Consider the following 20,110-nt stretch of genomic DNA (forward strand, 5'->3'; position numbering starts at 1 on the left):
CACATGCTACTACACATTGCTACTTTTTCATTATTATTACAAGACAGATGAAATAAGATGAATCTGAACTCACTTTTTATTTAGAAACAAAAATCAGACAATAGTCTCTAAAGTTAAAAGCTGCATCTTTTCAATACCGATATCAGCTCGTGCTGCTTCAGTACATAAACACTGCAAACATCAAAGGTAAATCCTTCTGCAGTGCATTTGAAGTGCGCTCCAGCTAAATAAAAATACGCTTTTCACACGTCAGTTTTGCCCACATTGAACACGTAAGGTCTGTGCTCGTTTGCACAGTGGATGTGCTTGTATCATTCTGTGTTACAGGCTACACCTACAGAGCAGGTGTTCTGTGAGTCACAGGCAGACTAAATATGGTTGGCTTTTTGTTTGGACTCAAGTCTCCTCATCACAGGCTTGTGAAACTTCAACTTTATCTTTAATTAGTGTAATATAGGTAAGTTAACATCTATAGATCCGAGTATCAGAATCAGCTCTATTTGCCAGGTATGTACACCAAATCCCAAAAGCTCGGGGCGCATGTCCATTGATGCATGTCCATAAGGTCCTGTTTGTGCATGTGTGTATGCTCTGGGATTAATAAAGTGTCTTCGTCACACAACTGGTTTATTTTTATTTTTACAGTGCATAAAGCCCACACACCACTTAACTGATACTCTTACGCCTGTATTACTGTACTTAGATTGGATGGACGGGAATGTGGCGCTGCTCTGTGGCTAACATACACACCAGAATACCAGGACATGATAATTGATAACAAACACCACTTCAGATTTGCAAAGGCTCAGCAGCGTCTCTATTTTTTTCAGGAAACGTAGAAGTTTTAATGTTGACAGCACTTTGCTTTAGTTGTTTTACAGGACATTGATTGAGAGTGTACTAACATTTTGTAATCAGTGTTCGGGGGAGCATTGTCTGTACAAAACGAGAGCTGACTGGACAGAGTTGTTTAAATAGGTAGCAAGATAACATGGGAGACAAATGTGCAGTATTTCTGACATGACAGATCAGTACACCTTGAATTCAGCTCACAAGATCATAGCAGACCCACTGCGCCCCCTGTGGTCCGAATATGAGCTTTTAACTTCAGGGCGCAGGTACAGGATGCCCAGGGTGCGGACTGAAAGAGGCATCACATCCTTCGTCCCACACAACACAATAACACAGTTCACACTTGGCACTCAGCACTTTATTGAACTTGGCACTTGATATCCCTCACAGATAACCACGAGATGCTCCACGATTTAACGATGTATTATTTGATGACTGTGTGTCATGTTAATTATGTGTTGATGATGTCTTTTGTCGTTAATGTTTTTATGCTCTTGGTGCAAGACAAATTCCTGGGCCACAAAGAATCCATCGGGTGCATCCTTCACGGCTCAACATATCCCAAGAATCATTGTGTGCCAATTCAAACGAAATGGCGGATGCTTAAACGTCCGAGGATACATTTTAAATGTAAACGTTTTAGGTTTTAGCTCAAACAAATAGCTGTGATACAAATGTAAAAAAAATTAAAGGGGCCTTGAAACTTCAAATTAAAAAATAGTCCACTAGCTACTTGTTGCTAGGCAACAGGACTGACGTTTGGTGACACAAAGGTAAGGGCAGGAACAGCCGGTGATGCAAACAGGAAATCCTCCGTAGACCTGACCGTCTCATTTCAGTTCGGCCTTAGCGCCTACACAGGCTACGAATGACTCATCCGCCGCAGACGGAGATCCTTCTGATGCAGGCCCTGAATTGAGACACAGCTTGTTTGTTCTAGTTTAGCTAGTAGCTAGCTTAGATTAAATGTTAGCACCTTCCCGCAGAATGTTTTCCCTTTAAAATGAGAGGAAAAAAGGCTATCAGGATGTGACCTCTTTGTTAAACAAACAGCATTATCTCAGGTAGCATAGCTGGAAAGAAGATTGGTGTTTAACTGGTGCAGTGTCTTCATGGTGTATTATATTTAGATGCCGTTTACACATGTGGCTGTAGACACACACTGCAAACTGTTTCCCAGTATCTCTGACACTGCAAGCCCTCTCTCTGTTCAAATGTAGGTACACGAGAGCGGCTTTTCTTGTGAAATTCTCAAGGCTGCTTAAATGAAATGTCAAATACACCTGAAAATAAATTGGATGGAAAATTTCTCATCTCCACGCTGAGGCTCTTTATTCACGCACTACCTCTTAAACACAAGCAGCATAAATTGTTGCCTGGGCTGCTAAATCTCTCTGGCAGGGCGACGAAGGCAAGTATCCAAGTGCTAAATATTTACTGTTTGTGTAGAAGCATGAATGTACTCTGTGTCAAGTGTAGTGGAAACCTTAAAGGCATGTGTAGGTGCGGAGTCTCTGAGATAATGGCAGGAATCCAGCCCCATATGCACCCTTACAGACACCTACCCACACACACAAACACACGCATGCACACAAGTGGCTACTCTTCCGCCCTGCGTTACCGCCAACACACACACTCCAGGTCAATTATAAAAGCTAAAATGCTCTCACTATACAGAAACAAAAGAAGCAGTTAACAGTAAGTAAATGCACTTCCATCTGATTTTAACCTCCTCTAAAAACACCAGTTGGATGAAGCAACAAAAGATTTTCAGTCAGAACACAAGCCAGCAGGGAAATGAATGATGGATGGAGGCAGACTGTGTTAAATTCACCTGCAACTAAAGATATTCTGCTTTGCAACAGCCTGCAGAGAATCACATTCAACCGGTGAGTGTTTCTGAGATAATCATGGTGATTTGTTTGTTTGCCAAGCTCCAAACTTTAATTTCATTCTCAGCAGTAAAGCCCTGAGCAGGCAGGCTGTGATTGTGCGAGATAGGGAGAAATCAAATGTAATGGTAGCGAGTTTGGCATTTTGACTGTATCATAATCGTGAAATCCTGCTATCTCCGCACTCGGTAGCTTTTCTGTATGCACTCAAGGAATGAAACAAAACAGCAAACAGCCCTCGTATACTGAGGATAAGTAGCACTGTGACAATATCAACTGCAGATCAAAAGCAGAGAGGAATTACTTAAGCATGGGCTGACTGAAAATGTGTTCAAAAGCAAATCAAAGACAGTAGCTCTTCAGGCGAGACTCCAGATAATCTATTATCACTGGAGAGGTGAGACCAAGAGAGTGTGGATCGGGCTCAGATCCCCCGTCAGCCAAAAGATGCAAATTTCAACCCATTTGCAGTGGGAGAGCCCGGCTCTGTGCTTGGCTAGCTTTAAATGAAGCTGTTTGTCTTCCTAAATGAATACTCCCCGCACCTAATCACTCTATTTCTCTGCTCCTCTCCTCTCCTCTCCCACACCTCCTTATCTCCATTGCATCATGGCCCTGTCATCATCAGCCTGCCTCAGCATCAATGGACCTTGTCTGCTGGCCTGTACTTCACACCAGTTTGTCACAAAGGTTCTGATTAAACACACAGCAAGTTTCTATAGGAGACGGGCAATTTATGGATCGTTCCCGCTACAACATGCCAACCCATCTCTGCGTGTGAGGCGCTACAAAGAACAGAAAGTAAAGCAGGTCATATTTAAGAAAGAGGGGACATTAAGGGATTTTCTGTGACGCCAAAAGAGGACATATTTCCAGGGTTTCCTGTCTAATTAACAGAGGTTTCAATCTCTGTGTGCACGTCCTGCAAATGGAATAGTGCAAATATCCTGAGCTTAGAGAACACAGGCTGCAGATTGGCCAAATCAGGGAAGAACAAGATTAAAATGAGGACAAAGTGTTCACTGCCTCTCAGGAAGTGTGTGCAAGAACGGTGTTGTCTAATGACTTTTAACAAGTGACTTATTCAACTATTTAGTTGTTTTAGAAATTGATGTGTTCCATACACAGATTGCTATAGTTAATAGCAATGTTGGAGTGTATGAGGAAATGAACCATCCACAGCAGATAAAACGTTTTATTGTGAGTGGGGAATTACTCAAAGAAACTCAGAGGTGTGTGTCTAAGAACCTGTTATTATAAAGCGTCTGTGTTATTCTAATAGAAGATCTGTTTATCAGAGACTTGGCAGGCACAATATTTAATGGCGGCGCTTTAATTAACAAGTGTGTACAAACATGCTAGCGCTGCCGAACTCAGGCACAGTGGTGGTTAATGTTAGCATCAGCAGTCTAATATACGCACTGTGAACACATGACTGTAACATTTACTTTTATTTCACACTGTTTATTTTGGCCCTGGTTCAACATTTGGACAGTTTTCTTCAAATACCCACCTGATGATGGAGAGTTTAAAAAAAAGGAAAAATGCCAACCATATGGAGGTGCTACAGGAAAATCAGCGGATCAACAAGGTCAACAGGCTTCATCATATGACTGTATAAAAAGTTGGATGACATGACAGCTCCCTAAAAGTGGAGCCAAACCCTCTCTATCGCCCTATTGGTTTCTTTGGTGTGTTTTGGTTAGCTGAAGTGGCAACAGCGGCTCCACACGCCGATCTCTACGGCGCAGCTCTGGCTCCAAATGACGTCACCAAAACAAGATGGCAGCGCCTGTTATGGGGGTATTTTGGCTTTAATTCTAAACAACTACAGTACATGGAAACGTGTCGTCCATCTTTACATAGAGTAGTAAATGTTTGTAGTAAATGTTAACATACTTTTCCTGTCTTTATTACAGTTGGTCAACCTTGGAAAGTGCAATCTATTGTAAAACTAAATCCCAGCAAGTGGATTCGCTTTTTGGAGATCTTTAAGATTATAATATTTTGCATGTTGCTAACAGATTAAAATGAAATACATGTGGATGGAAATCTCTGCTCTGTTGTGTGCTTTACAGCCCTCCTGACTGCTGGTCATTATTGAGGGTTTGATGAGGTTGTAGGGATGAGCAGAGGAAGTTTGGAAAGCTGCACAAGCCATGTAACCTCTTTATTAAAGTGAAGCGTTTTTTGTACAAATGAAATAATTCAAGATGTATTATTTTCACTTGTATAACTTAACTCTCCACAGCTAGGCTAAAATTAACTTTGCCCGAGTGGGGATTAATTCCGATAAGTTGGTTTCAGAGCAGGAATTAGACCAATTAACGAGCGAGATTAGGTTTCATTGTCTCTGAAAAAGTCCCTCTTTAATATTTAAAGGAGTCAAGAGCCAGTTCGGGCCGGCCTCACACACACGATTACCTCTCCTACATGCATCGTGTATTTTCAACTCACCCTTTCCGATATGGCAGCCTGTTTTAGGTGTTTCTGTCTGATAATGATATTTTATCTGCTGATTTTGGATATAGTGAAAAGTCCTGCAAATGCTCATTAAAAGTTGTACTTTTAAAACATACTGAAACATCACAAACTGCAGGCAGCATTTTAAAGTCAGTAACCTGCCAGAGAACACGAAAAATTCACATACCTGAATATAAAGTTCTGAATTTATTCACCGGGAACCAGAAATTCACTCAAACAGACCCACAAATTTGGATTAAATCAAAATAAAGCACATTATTAATAGTTAACCTCTTAGCATAATCACTGGTGAAAGATGATCAAATGAATTAAAATGTTGAACTTTTGCTTCACAGACAGATACACTGTATTTGTTTTATTGTTATATTCTAATATTTTCGAAAGGTTAAGTTGCAACATTTGGGTATTGCAGAGTGCTACATTTGTAGAATGGATGCAGCAAGGATGTAAGACGAAGAAACTCAAAAGCAGCCAACCTCCTCCTGCTGGATGTGCCCTCCTGCTCCATCTCCCTCCCGACACCTCCACCTGCCCCTGGCTGGCAGTTAGATAGCCCTGTTATTCGCCAGGCTGCCCGGAGATGAGAGGACCAAGCACACTGATTGACTCCTGGGGCCGTGGGGTCTAATCCACAGCTACAGGCGAGAAACTGAGCTTTCTTATGCTCTCCTCCCTGCTTTCTCCTTATATCACTCCATCTACCCCCCAAACGCTCTTTTGCTCCCAACACTTTGGCTTTAGGCTAATGCTCTCTTTCTGTCTGACTGTCAGCTTCTCTTGTTATCGCTCTATTTTTTTCCTTCGGTTGTCTGACTTTTTCTCCCCACTGTTGTATTGTAGAGGAAGGAAAGGCAGGGTTGTGACCAGCAGCAGTGTGAAAAGTACAAATTTGTGCCCCTGCATGGTTTGGTGGGAATAAAATCCAGGACCTGTTTGGGTTTGGATTTTCCTCCCGGGGAAAATGTGTTGTAACAGTGAAGTTTTATGAGAGGAGGTGAGGCCAGGGACCACTACAAATTTGAAGAGGGAACAAGAACAGCTAGTTCTATTTTCATTTTGGGGAAAGTCATACATTTGATCAGTTTTCTTACTGTGAAATAAGTCAGCCAAGTGCTCCGGCCACTGGAGAATTGACAGGATTAGAAAAGGTCCACTTTTAGAGTTTGCCACCAAGGACGAACTGAAACAAGACTATTGTTATAAGGCTACATTTCTTTTTCTCATTAGAATAACCATTAAATACCCGGACAGCTCAGGTACAAATAAGCAGTGGATGATGCCCTTGGCTAAAATATTCAGCATTGTTATTACTATGATTATTTTCTCGGCCACATAAAAGTAGAGGATGAAGAAAATGAAATAAAAACAAGCAGGGAGGAGAGGAAGCCAGCAGCAGCGCTGCGTATGAGGAATGGCTCATTGGAAAATGTCACAATACATCATGTGGCAACTAAACAGTCAGGAAGACTAATTCACAGGTGGAAAACAGCGAGATAATAGAGGTGAATGAGAGAAGATAAATGAAGGCAAAATCTAAAATGAAAAAGGGAGATGAGAGCAGGACGTAGGGAACTTTGAAGGGGAGTCGTTTGAAAGCACAAGATTATCTGAGGTGTTTAAAGGAGCCGTATCTTTTAAATGGATATTCTCATATTTTGCATCCATGGGTTTCACATTTTGGGGTGTTTATTGTTCACAGTGAAAAAGGGAAAACTGTATAATTCTGTGTTTTTCCAGGATTACATGTTTAAAAAGGTTGCCTCTGAAATGGGCCGCTCAGCCCAGCTGCAGGTTTCTACGTAGAACCTTGCTTTCTGCACACGGGGGGCTATGCTGTCACTCCAAATACTTTCAGCCGATCATGGCTAAGGTCTACACTGTAAAAAAGGATTTTTGAGGGTAGTAAATAAAGCCATGCAAATTGTGGAAGTTGTACTAAAAGTATATGAGTCAGTAAAGTTTACCTGCATTAGCTAATTTTCAACAGTAACAATTACAACCCAAAATAACATAAAATCTACCCAAAGATGTCGGGCCTGTTCTGCAAAGTGCACAAGCATCAACGATCGTTGGCTGCAGGCCAGGGTTGGATTAATCAGTGGGAGTATCGCAAGTGCTGGTGTGCCATCGGGGATTATACATTTTTTAGTTACCAGATGGTTTGTAGTCGCCGTGTCTGTATATGACAAGAAATTAAATTCTCTGGTGCAGTGGTTAGTGGCCACTCCGGCTTCCTCCCACAGTCCAAAGACATGCTCGTTAGGTTCATTGGTGACTCTAAATTGTGAGTGTAAAAAATGGTCTGTCTCTGTGTCAAGAGTTATTATTACTCAGTTTTATTAGCTGTGTAATCTAATGAGAAATGTTAAGTAGAATTTACCTCATTTATTTTAGTGTATCATAGCTGTTAAATTTAGGTACTCTTCGCTCAAAACATAGGGTCAAATTTACTCAATCAAAAAAAGTGCACCGTTTATTGAGTAGATTCTTTAGGTTGCTTTTTACAGTGTAACATTTGAAGGGCTTGTTCGTTTCAGGAGGAAGGAGAGGCTCTGAAAAATAATTAAATTAAAATATGTATACATTTTTTTTAACGAAACAAACTAACCAACGTGATTCAAAAACACGTAAGAATAATAGAGAACTGATTGCATCGCTAAAATATGTCCCCTTTAATGCCAGAAAAAGTAACTTTACGGTAAGTCCTGGCAAAAAAGGAAAAGACATCATTTTTTCTGAGCAGAGCACTATACTGACACTGACACGAGGTAACACATGCACTGCTGAGTTTTCCCATTTCTCGTCTTCTAATGTAACAGAGTCTGCTCTTCTTAAAACGGTCACACGACTTCAGTTAGAAAAAATCATTCAGCTGCAGTATGGGATGAAAGGAGAACACATTATATTGAGGTCTGTGTACTTCTCACACTCAGATACTTCTTTTTCCTTTGCTGTGTTGAACAAAGGAGCCAAAGGAGGAATCACAGCACAGCACATAAATCTACACAGAGTGGGACATCAAAAAATGCAGGAAACAAGTCAAAGCTTTAAAACGTATGGCAGATATAAAGACACGTGTTTTATATTTTGGGCGAAAGGTGAACTAAGACATTTAAGTAATTGCAGTTCTTAAAAAAAGGTCCAAAAATCTTTCAAGTTTTTAAATGAAACAATTACCCTGAAGAGACACCTTTGCTTTGCCGTTGTTTCGTAAGTGTTTCATTAAAGTTAATTTGAAAAGTTGTATTTAAATACTTTTACTAACTAAGACAAAAGCAATGAAAGAGCTTTAGTGAAGCAAAACATTCAAAGTCCTTGAGGATCTGCCTACGTGTCTAAAAAAAACATCTAATGCTGTAAAACTTTAAACTTCATGAGATACGAGTTTAAAATCAGATTTCCTGCGTTTTCTGTTCTCTTTGGTAAGTCCTTATCAGCCTGCGGACCAATCAAAGACAGCACAACAAACAAAACACAGAAAGACAAAGGAAAATAGACCAAATAAACCTGCAGATAAACAGCACTGATATTTATTTAGAATATAACACTATACTTTCCTCCGGTCTTTGTGTTTCATGGAAACAAAAAGCTCCAGGATGTGATATCATATCTGCTTTTGTGTTTTCCAGTTTCTCTCTATCTGTCCTGCCACCGTCAAAGTCCCAGACCTTGTTAAAACTCCCTTCAGATAACCCGCTTCATTCTGTCCCATCACTCATCAGGCTCCTCAGGGCTTCTGCAAACACTATCGCATGACTCCCTGCTAATCTGATTGGCTGATCAGAACTGTAAATGAAACCAGCCAGAGCCAATTACAATAGGCACAAGTCATTAAGAGGGATGACTTCAGGGAGAGACGTGGAGCTGGGGACAGGTGCATCGCTGCGAGTCTGGCAAATTACTTTCAGAATAGAGTTTGGGTTATCAGTTGCTGGCCATTATACCAAGTGATGGGGGGAGGAGGGTATTGATACGGCTTAAAGTGAGCTCATACTGCCAGCTCTTTTTTACTAATTAAACTAAAATTGCTTCCAAGGAAAAATTTCATGTTTAGGTCTGCACAAAGGAAACACTGCTGCAGATTTTTACCTTGATACGGCGTCTGAACAAAATGAAAAAATAACTTTACACATTCAAGTGAAACAACTTTAATTAACAAGTTGGTGAAACTCAAACTATTCTCAGCTCAAACACTGGATCAAAAGGCCCACCGGGCTGATCCGAAGTGATTACAAAAAGGCTCATTCTAAAAACTTCACCCATTTCATTCATATTTTATTGTAGTTTGCTCTCAAGCTCGTGTGCAGACAGCAATAAAACAAAATTAATTGCATATTTAAATGATTAAAGGCCCAGTAGAGACACCTGTTTTCCCCTTGCCTTTACACCTGTTCTTCTTCCGCAGGTTGTCTGTCTAAAGTCGAGATGAAATTATGCATTTTGAGAGTATCTAGCTTCCGTATCGTGACGTATTTCCGAGTGAAACACGACGTGCTGTCGGGACATATCATTAAAGGGATTTGATTTGATCGTTGAGAAGTGGGCGTGTCATATCATTCTTGGCGCTCTGCGGCTTAATGTTGCAGATTGATTGACAGGTGGATGTCATGATATTATTGGTTGAAATCGGTTGGTACTAGCTTACGTAAGCACACGTGATATTTTGTTTTACAAAAAGAAAAAATGATCGGATTTTGATATAAGAATACCAAGAAATTGATTTTCTGTATTTTTTTGGCCTATATTGTTAAATAGATGCACAATATTACCGGGGATGTGATCTAAAAGGATTAACATGACATTTTTCATTTCACCTTGACTTTAACATGCTAGAACAGGAAGAGCACAGGGGTAAATAATAACATGAATGAAAGCTCTGTTTAAGGGTCTTGTTGTAACGCACCAGCCATCTGCCATACTAGGACAAAAGTCACTATCTGTCGCTGAATGAGGTAACACAATGGTGACTGAGCCTATGGCCCACTGATGAAAGCCTTTGCATTTGCAGTATTACAGACTGGCTGTCTGGTGAGACTTTCATGGAAAAAATCCCAAGTGGCGCCCAGTTAGTGACGCGTTTTCCATCAGCCAGCAGTGGTTGGTCTGCCAGAGAGGGTAGGCGGAGCTAAGCGGTTGCTTTTCCGGTCTCTGCAAGTGTTGCGAGTAAACAGTAATCTACTATGGCTGAACAAACAAAGAAAAGATGAAAAAACACCACCTTCAGCTCAACCTGTCCAAGACTGAGCTCCTTGTCGTCCCAGCCAGTCCCTTCATGCAACCACAGATCAATATCCAGCTTGAAAAAACTGAACTCACACCCACTGAGTCTGCACGGAACCTGGGTGTCACAATTGACGACCAGCTATCCTTCATGTGGCCCCAATTGCTCGGTCATGTCGATTTGCCCTGTACAACATCAGGAAGATCAGACCCTACCTGTCAGAGCATGCAACACAACTGCTTTGGAGCTTTGGACAAAAGCGTCTGCTAAATTCATTCTCATGTTTCTTTTCCATTTTAGTCCCTCCCACTGAAGATGTCAGGAGAAAGCATTCAAGGAAACACACTTAGAGAGAAACAGGACATCCTATCATTTGAAATGTCAGCTGGATGAGTTGTCAGCTGCCTCTAACAGCTCTGAAGGGGAATTGATGGTTTGTATTTGTATCTACACACACTACAATGTCCAGATAACTATAGCTTTCACCCACAACCTGCATATTGTATTTATACTGTGGACAGATCCGTCAAACAAGTGTGTAAAAGGACTTCACCGGTTCAAGTCACTGAAAGCACATGAACCATTTACTGTCAGCAACACACATTTACAATAACTCTTCCTCATGTACAGGCTTGTTTGTTTCGCGTGTGACTGAATGGACGTTTTATTTAGGATGATCTATATTGTCACGAGAGTAATCATAATCCTGAGTTGGGTCTGTTATTTGTCGGCCCACTTCAATATAAACCCGTAGAGATGTTGTGATGCAGTTTCAGAGCGGTCCTGTTACTAACACGTTTCCAGTGAAGGTGTGTGAGTCTGATAAAAGTCTTGTGCGAAGGCTCTTCGTGTTTATCCTCACTGACGTGTCCTAAGTGATTCCTCCTCACTCCTCGGAGCAGAAATTAAAGCATTAGAATGACTTTCATGAAGCTGGAGCTTGATGCTTAACTTGGTGCAGAAATGATCCAATAAGGACCTGTGTCCACTAACGGTGCTTTGTGCCTGGCGGCTCTTCCGCTTCCCTTGGTAGTGACCAAGGTTGATCTGTTTTAAATTGCTCTGTAAGCTTAATCTTTCATTCATGGACATTTTACAAAGAAAACATAAAAACAAGGAGTCATGTCATAGCGTTAGCAGCAGCGCTACACCTGGAGATTGTACCCTCGAAAAATCAAAAGGATTAGCTTCATCTCTGCCATTGTTGTTGACAAAGTTCATATCGTAAGTTCTGCCCCTTCTTGATTTTGATTGGTCGGTGAAAAAAAGTCAAGCCAATTTATCCTTTTGTGGAAAATGGATGTGTGTACCAGATTTCATAACATAAATATAATCATACACCCAATAATTCATGGGATTGTCCTGTGAGAACCGAACTGACAATATGCAGAATTAACACAATCAGAAAGCGTATTAATTTGGGACGCACATACAAAATACAAATAAGATGTTATAATCCAGGTGATGTATCCAGATTAAATGGGATCTTGTCACCTGCCTGCCTTGCCTCGTTTTGTTAGCCTGTTTGGACAGATCTCCTGAACTGTGTCCTGGATTAAGTGAACTTGAGCCACTTTCCCACTTGTCAACAAACCCGATAACGCCTGGCTTTTTTGCTTAGTGGGAAAGGCTACAATCGTCAATCAGACCCGGGTCATATGACTCTGCAGTAGACCCGGGTAATTGTCGCCTCAGCTCCGACTGATGATGGGAACACAAAACCCGTGTTGACTTGCTAATCTCCGCCCCCTTTCCTGCATAATGCTATGCTCCGTCAGTAACTTCTGCGACTCCCCGTCATCTCAGCTACTAATGCCGCCCGTCTCCGTCCGAGCAGCGCTCGAACATCGTTCCACATTTGTCGGCGCCGAGTTTGATAAACAGACTGAATGAGTAATAGATACGATAAAGACCTAACCACCGTAACATCTTCACTGTTTACTAACCCTGTTTACGGTGCGTTTGTGACGTCAGACGGTGACGCAGCAGAGAAGAGACTGACAGGAGTATACTTCACTGGTAATGGGAAAAGAGATAATCAGCATCTATTAGCGTGTCTTCCCGGGTATGAAAAACCTGCGTCAACACGCTCATCTCGGTGGGAAAGGGGTATTGATTTTACTGAACCTGCAGTGGAACACCTGAGTCTATTGGCAGTTTTAGCCTTTGCGCCTGAGTCTTCACTGGAATTACTGACAGCCAGAGTAATTGAAAGCATCTGTTTGACCTTTAATATTTCACATTAAACTTCCAGAACCCTCAGTCTAAAAAATTAAAAGTTGAATAGACTTTCAGAATGTATCTTAATAGCACAGGAGACTTAATGTCCAGGAACTTCACAATAAAAAAATATCATCTCCACTAAATCAAAATTAATATTAAAGTTATGTACTATGTATGTGTGTGCAGTGTACGTGACTTTTCACATTCACAGCACAGCAGGAATATCACAGATATAAGTGAGCAGTTCAGTGATCATTTGAACACTAAAGGTGTTAATTTAGGTGGCTTTTACGTTTTTAGGCAACTTAAAACTGTCAGGCTGTGTAATTAAAACACCCTTCAAAGCCCTGCACACTACACGCCAACCTCTGCCACCATACAGCCCAGATAGATAAACACACACACACACACAAGCACCCCGACATACACAGATGTTGCCTTCAACTCATCAGGAACTAAGCCCCTGACAGATTTCCTATGTTGGTCTAATGACATACTTTCTAGATAAACTGAAAGAAATCCTCCGTCAGCGGTGTTCGCATGATTCTGTCATCTGACTTCATCTTTCATTATCTAGCCCTTTCCATCTCCACTGCCCACTCATCTCATTTAATTCGGATCCCTATCATTAAAACTACACCCAAGCTGTTCATATCTACACGGAGGAAGCTGTCGTGAAAAATCCTGATGGAGATGGGTGCTGGATGAGGAGGCGGAGGGCACTTTTTAAATTTTAATCATATTGGACGTACTCACTTTGCACATAGCCAGCGAGTGAGTTTCAGCATGCTGGTATCACTGCACTCAGACAGCAGCTCTCTTGCCGAGTGGGCAGAGGCGGGTTTGTTTAAAGTGTGCCAGGCACAACGAGAACTTCTGATCTGTGGATGAATCAGTATTCCAAGGACAAGAGAGAGGCAGGGCCTGATAACAACCACCAACAGAGTGAGACGTTTCTTCTCTGTCAAAGCCAAACAAAGGTCTTCTTTAATCACTGACATAATGGGAGCCTGTTTGCAAGGTGGATTCTTCCCCCAAAAGGTTCCACTACAAATCAAGATGAAAGACAGAAGCAGTCAGATAGGGACAGGAAGAGAGAGACAGAGGAGGTGGAGGTGGTGTTAAAGTGGGAAAGACAGTGTGTATTTGGGGTTAACGAGGCAGTGCTGAAAGACAGCGGAGGTAACAGAAGGCAAGACAGCGTTTGAGCTGTGATCTTCTGAGCTTTCCAGAGCGTATCCCATTACTCTGCCATTATCCTGGGTCAAGATGCCTTGATTCCCCACCTTGCAACCTTCCCTCATGCAGGCGTCCCCCCCCTGCCTACTGCTGCACAGGGTCATAATTGATTGGCCGGGCAAGAACACAATTCAGTACGTTGGTTAACCTGCTTGGCTTTGTGGCTGTGTCCATAAAGAGATTGACAAGAGAGTGATGTATACATGGAGTGAAAGTGACCTCAGCACAAGAGTGGGGCAAGTAAACACTTGAAGAATTCATACCACCATGTTGTGTTCACATGCTGTCACACAAAGGCTCCAACCTTCCTACAAATATATATACTCGGTATAAGGTACCAAAGCAATTATTTCCAGAGCCTTATCAGCAATTTTATTATTTTGTTTGTAATATAAATGCAGTTTACATGTTCATCAGAGGGGGTCCTCCTAAATCGATAAGACCAGATGCAGATTAGAGGGAAACAACGCCCCCTTTGTAATTTCAGATCCAATGTCAAACTTAAAGTAAGACACCAGTAGGCCGACAGATATAATGACAGAACTCTTTTAAAATTTCAGTCCGGGCGGCTGTGGCTCAGAGAAAGAGTGGGTTGCCCTCCAATCGAAAGGTTGGTGGTTCAATCCCCAGCTCTTCCTCCTTTCCCTATCGATTGTCACGTGATCTTCCTCCTCTGATGTGTGTGAAAGGGTGAATGTGACATGTAGTAAGGCTCTCAAGACGCTATATAAGTACAGTCCATTCAGCATTTGGCAAATTATTTCTCTCTCTGTCATTATTTTCACTTGTCTCACTATCTGTTGTCACTGTTCGTCTCATCAGCTTCCATGTTTCTCTTCTTGTCTCCTTGACACTGAGCCTGCTGTTACTATATTTACAATCTATTAGACACAGTCTGCTCTTCAGCTCTTGCTCTCTTGGCTCTGGTATAATGGATTCTTTGGAAAGAGGGCAGTCATGGCTGATTTCTGGCATTCACTGTGCCTCGATCTGCTAACAGCTTAGTCCCAAATCCCTTATTAATCAAAGTTTGATTCATAAATAACTAAATCAGGGTTTAGTGGAGTTTCATTATACATTTAAAAGCCCGGAGATGGAGAGCTAAAAGACTCAGCTGTGTGTAAACACTGGCATTCATCTTCACTAATGTAGAAGACCACCATTTTATTAAATTCTATTCTTTTCTATGTATTCTATTCCTGGCCTGAGTATTTCAGGGCCCTGCGCTGACGGGCTCATCATACATTATAATTTCCCTGCTGCAGTTTAAGGCAGGCTGATCACGGCTGGCTAAAGACACAACATGGGTCCATCTATCTGCATTTATCCTGCCAGGCTGCCTCACTGTGTGCGGGTGACATGACAGACACTTAGCAGTGAAACCGGTGTTTCAGTCCTGGCCTGAAACAGGGAAATTACTCAGCCCATTACGGCAATGAGCGACACACTGGTACCCCGCACTTATTATGGCAATGAGGCAGGACAGAGCACATGTAGAGACACACAATGGTGCGCCTGCACGCACACATGCACAGAGGGGATCTCTCCCACTGACAGCTGGATGTGACTGTCAGTCTTTTTCTCTCTTCTGAGAGAAGAGATGATGAACCTTTTATGCAGACCTGTCACAGAGAGATGGACAGATACACACGTTCTGCACACACACGCATACACATGCAAACACACACAGTCCTGTTTAATTTTACATCCATGTGAGCACCAGAGAGACTTGCTCAGTGACCCATTAGAATTCAGCATCCCCCCTCTCTCCCTTTGCCTCCTGCTTTTGATTTAAACCAGAGGGATGTGATCTGACTGTGATGGATGCTGGGACGTATCACTCTGCTCTGTCTGAGTGTGTGCATGTGTGTAATACATAATATTCCTGTAATTAACAAAGCTCTCTTTGACTGTGTGGAGGTTGTCTCACTGTGGTACAGACACACACACACACACGCTCAGTTCTCAGAGTCTAAATGGAGGTCTCTCCTCGGTACGTCCGTGTGTTCAAAGCAAACACTGCTCGGCTCTGTCGTGCATAACTTCAGATTTTTTAATAAGAGGTTCGGTGGCAGCAGACACTGAAGATAGTGTGTGTGTTAGTTCTTGTGTGCTGCCGTTTTGCAGACGACTGGGGCTTTGATAATGTATTCATGCCTCCCAATGACAAATGGCTCCCACCAGGAGGCGGTTTAACATTTAAATGAGGAGCAGGAGAAAACACTGAACCACAACACACAACAGTTAGTGGATATGCAAGGGCAGGATAGAGAGGCGCTGCATGCACCAGGACAAAGACATTAAAAACCAGGATGAACTCACAACTTCAATCCACCCACACACAAACACACATCTGCCAACACAGAATACCAAAACTAATGTGAAGGAAGGAGACGGGGGTAAGAAGCGGGAACAGCTGGCGTCCCGGCGGGGAATCAGAGAGCAGAAGAGAATTTGTTGGCGTGCAAAACCAGCAGCTACTGCTGAGAGTTTAAATAAGCAGCCCATCAAGCCCTCTGCTCAGGTTGGAACAATATCTCTTCAAACAATATCGCACCGCTCCGGCAGCCTGCCAGGTGCTGCTGCCCAGGCAACACTGGGTTGTGGCTTTTCAGTCATTAACTCAGAAATAGAAGCACATGATGAGCGGAGGCAGACAATGAGCACAAATACAGATGCAGGGATGAGTGTGAGCAGCGGTGCATGCAGATAAACAGATTTACAGTCACGCATGCACATGCATGTATGTGCACCTGAAGTGACAATCACACAGTCATCCAAGTCTACAGCTTCACACATCATGGAGTGACAAATGGCTCTGTCTGCAAGCGCAGTTGATTGCTATGGCAACAGAGTAAAACGTTCAGACTACAGACTAACTGCTGCAGATTCTCCAGCTGAGACGACCCCTGACCTCTGACTCTGACATCAACGTTATCATTACCTCCCTACCTCGTTAAATCGATCCTGTGTTCTTCTCTTCACTCTTCTCCTCCCTTATATTTATCCTGTTTCCGTCTCCCAACGCAGCCTCTCCTCCTTCATCCCGACTTCCCCTCTTCCCTTGCAGGTTCGGTCCATCTGTTGCAGCCTAGAGAGCTGCTCCAGCCGACCTGCCCTCTCGCTGTTAACTAGGAGCTACAGTCAGTCTGCTGCTAACCATGCAAAACGTTCACCAAGAGGACACCTCCCATTTCCAGCACAATACAAGGTCAACTCAGCTTAAACTGGTCTTGGAACGGCCCATGACAATGAATCTCTCTCCGCCCTTAACAAAACATAATTAAGGTCACAGGCAGCATGTTTTCGTTTCCAGGAGTGTTTATTGGGTAAAATGTTGGAAAGATTTTTATTCATCGTGAAATGAAATATACCTAAAAAAATGTTTTTTAATGTAATGTTGTGAAATCTCTCTCTAACACTCTGTACCAAGAGTTTCTTTGGATCAATTTATTCCTTTTCATGAATGTGTTTTCCCAATAGTTTTTTTAGAACAGATATTTCTTATGCCGCTCTAGCCTCTCTTCTCTGTTTGACACGCTCTCACTCTCACACAGCACCCTCCTCTGAGGTGCAGGGTAGATAGATATTCATCTAAGGTCTTCACGGAAAGATAAAGATGAAGATGTGAGGGTCAATCGATATCCTGCTGGTAGTCTACATAGGAGGGTTGTCATACAATCATTGCACAGATCGCTGTGGGGAAGGAGCAAATTTGTCCTGTCAATGACAGAGCGTGCAGCGACACAGGCGAGGCAGCAGCTGAGAGGGTATCAGTATTCTGTTCACATTTCAAACAAGTCCACACATACACACACCACACACACACACACACACACACACACACACACACACACACACACACACACACACACACAAGCATCGATACAGTAGGTTGTTAAAGGGCTGGATGCAGGAATTTTATAGTTGTTCTTGTTTCCATTCTGCTCCACATCCAATATCAATATAAGCAAGTGCATCTAATCGATCTCAATCTTAGAACTTAGACCGAGATAAGAAACAGCACAGTCTGAATTTAAGGTTTTGCGCAAAAGATTGTAATATTGATTAGTCAGTTTGTCTAGACTTTGTCTAGTCTGAAATAGGTCAACAATTATTTGATTGCCATTAAATGTATCCAGTTATTCACAGTCCTGAGAGGATGAATCCAACTTTTGGTAAAATATCTAAACTAAGGTCGTCAAAGTGTTGGATACTTCCATAGGCTACTTTTCAATACTGTGTGTTTAAAAACGATACAATCTCCAATATTTTTACGTTCAATAGTACCGAAAGGTACCGAATGCTTTTTAACCCAAATCTGCCGCAAGAGAGAGCGAGAGAGAAAGCGAGCTGTGGTCAATCTACATAGACAGGAAGTGAAGAGAACGAGCTCTGTCAATGAAAACAAAGCTTTGGAACGAGTAATTAGACGTCCTTTCTGATCGTTTCACAGAAGTTACGCTCTAAACAACAAACTAACACGCCGCAGGGTTTAGTTTGTCTGCAGCTGAAGCCGTGCATCATCCTGCCGCCTGCGTGTCTCTCTAATCTGCACGCCGTCACCTGCAGCAAGGACACAGCGGACTGTTCTCATTCACAGAACGGCAAATACAGTCGTTGAGTCATTTTGGCATCTCGTAAAGACGTACAAGTTCGCGTCTGTTGCAGATAGAGTGCAGAGCAGAGACAGACAAACACTGCACAATTATTGACACCCAGAAATGTCCCAAACACAGCAGAACAAGAAAAAAATGAGAACATACAGATAAAGGGCAGATCCTCTGCTGATACAGACGCAACTAAACACGTAGCCTATGTTTATGATTGATAATTGAGGGGAGGCTATTATTTTATATGGGTCTAAACAATATCAAATAATACTAGGCATTATATTTCAGGAAAATTAGGCTCATTCAGCCTGTCATGACTGTAAACAGTGAGTCAAATGAGCTGGTGTGTGTTCAGTGATTTTCTGTTCCAGCTCTGTGTGCAGAAAAAATTAAAAACAACAACATTTGCCAAGAACAATTACTATTATTACAGCCTTTATCATTACTGTGCTGTTCTTGCTAATTTATTATTATCAGCCTTTCATCTTGACTACGCTGTTCTTTCTAATATTTACACTTGTGTACCACTATTATTGGCATCATAACCATAAGTATTATGTTGTCGTTGTTGTAACAACAACATATATTGTTGTTGCTCTCTTTCTCTCTCTTTGTCTCTAACTGCATCTCCTTTTATCCCATTTTTTGGCCCATCCAGTCGAGGCAGATATCTGTTCAACATGAGTCTGGTTCTGCTTCACGGTTTTTTCTGCCAGTGTGGTGAATGCTGCTAAGTGCTGCTCATGGTGATCCATGTTGGGTCTCTCTCTAAATAACAAAGAGTTCGGTCTACACCTGCTCTTTTTGTGTCTTGAGAGAACTTTGGTTATGATTTGGTGCTATACAAATAAAATGTGACTTGATTTGATTGAACATTACTCAATTTTTGGTACCGAATGTCTTGAAATCGATTGAATGCACATAAAGTCAGGTAAATATATTTGTGTTCTGTCAACATGAAATATAATCATTTGGGAGACCCTCTGATTTTTTCATCATCAGGTCAAAAGTTCACTTTGTCCAGTACTTTGCTGCATGGCCAACTGGCTTCAGAACTCCTGGCATTCCCATCAGCCTCAGCTGTACTTGTATTCAGTGTTAATAAGGAAAAAAGCTAAGATGGTGGACATGGTAAACATTAAACCTGCTCTCAACATCCTGTTAGCATTGTGATTGTGTGCGTGTACAGTATGGAAGTGGACGTTCAAACTGAAGAACTGGCGTGCTTCACCTCTAATGTCTTTAGGATATTAGGTACCAATATCTAGTCGTGGATAAAAATACATCAAACTATAAAAAACTTCAGAAATATGTTCATTTCCCTGCAGAGATGTAGAGATGTATCACTTCTGTGTCTGCACAGTATGAAGCTACATTCAGGATCTTTGGCCACCATCAAATCAAAATGGGTCTTTTTACTCCTTTGACTTTAATAAGTAATGAGGAGTAATGATAACCTAGTGAGCTTGGTAGACATATTTGTGTTTGTTGTGTCAGGCTAGCTGTTTGTTGTCTTTGTGCTAGGTGGCTAACAGGCTGCTCGACGTAGCCAGTTTAGCCGCTTTGCTGTACAGACATGAGAGTGT

The 20,110-nt window shown here is 42.0% G+C and overlaps 1 protein-coding gene across 1 annotated transcript in view; it reads right to left on the minus strand.

The window, feature by feature from the left end:
* Positions 1-20,110, minus strand: part of cdh13 (cadherin 13, H-cadherin (heart)) — a 367,968-nt gene that overhangs the window by 21,171 nt on the left and 326,687 nt on the right. The gene's annotated exons all lie outside the window — the stretch shown is intronic.

Source organism: Semicossyphus pulcher, unplaced genomic scaffold (assembly GCF_022749685.1).
Source record: "Semicossyphus pulcher isolate SPU_LCO1_2020_fin unplaced genomic scaffold, fSemPul1.0.p SCAF_8, whole genome shotgun sequence".
Lineage (NCBI taxonomy): Eukaryota > Metazoa > Chordata > Actinopteri > Labriformes > Labridae > Semicossyphus > Semicossyphus pulcher.